Here is a 1,495-nt window from a genome sequence, read left to right on the forward strand (position 1 = left end):
ACTGCACGTGCATGAGCTTATAGCTGCATAAACAGGCTGTACCTGCAGATAAACACAAACATAAATGTTCTTTGCTCTAACGTGTTTGCTTTGGAACATGGCGGCTAATTAAATGACGCTGTACATTCTGTTCTAGACAGGTTGAGAAGAGCTGATTAAACGGCACGTAGGCTGTGTATGTGCTCTGCATGTCAAATGATACATGCTTCATCAGCCCGGGACCAGGATGTACTGTGGCCACGGGATAATTAAACTGATGAACACATTTCACCACAGCCTTATCAGTGTGGCAGTGTAATGCTGTTAGACTTTGAACAAACGTTGGTAATAATATCATTGTGAGCTACATACGTAATAAGTAAAGAATGGGTGTAGGCAGTACGTGTGTAACAATATTATTAATATTTAACCAATAGAATATGATCTGAGCTACTGAGTCTTCTGAGGATTATAAAGCTTTACTTTTGATGTTACGAATTCATCCATTTTTTCTAATGTTAATGGAGTTTTATACATTTTGGTGCTTTAATACTCTAACATCTGCAAACAGTGCTTCTGCAAACACAAACAAAGATATTAATTTAGCTCCCCTACTCAATATAATGCTTTTAAACACGTTCGGTACATGTGTGAATATTAACTCCTGTCCTTATATCTCCACAAGTTTTAGACTGACCTTCCTATAGGAGACCAAACATCTGCTGAAGTGCATTTCTCACAGAGGCATTTAGGATTTTAGTCTCTATTCACTGGATAATGAATTGATTTATAGACTGCCTTCAAGTTGAATTTTATAAAAAAGCTGTTTTTGCATAGGAGCTGAAACTGGAAGACCAGCCTTGAGTGCTTTTATAGCTCCTCTGAGACCCCATATGATGATATGATTTTATCCGGTTGCTTTCAACTGAGCAGCACACAATAGATGGTTGAATCATTATTGACAGTGTTACACACAACAGGAGGCAAAGTCTCGCTGAACTAATCACATTCTCCAAAATAACAAGGCCGCAATTATTCCATACATGTTGCAGGATCTCTTGTGTTGTATTTTTGTATTTTGTATTTTCCTCAGATATGCATTCTTTGAAAAGCCGAAGGTTCAATAATTTATTGTTAAATCAACCGCTTTTGATCAGGAATTTGTTTTGGTGGGCACAACAACAAAACATATAATCACAACAAAAACACTATATGCCAAAATTACAATGCAGTTACCATTTATATAATAGTGCAACCAGATGGCTTATGCCCTTAAAGTGACAAGTGCATATGTTTGTCTACACAGCCAGTGAAGAGTTTAGGATGCAGATTGCTTTAGGAAGTGCTTTTGAGGAAGCAAGATGTTGTAGTCTTAATACTTAAGACTGAATAAAGACTTTGCAGGATGTGCGGATTCCTTTAAAATATTCAAACCACTGCATGGGGAAGCGAAACTGAGCAAATGTTTTACTAAAAAAGTAAATAAATTAAAATGTTGGGGCCAATGGTTTGTAGA

The sequence above is a fragment of the Anoplopoma fimbria genome, chromosome 2 (assembly GCF_027596085.1).
Source record: "Anoplopoma fimbria isolate UVic2021 breed Golden Eagle Sablefish chromosome 2, Afim_UVic_2022, whole genome shotgun sequence".
Lineage (NCBI taxonomy): Eukaryota > Metazoa > Chordata > Actinopteri > Perciformes > Anoplopomatidae > Anoplopoma > Anoplopoma fimbria.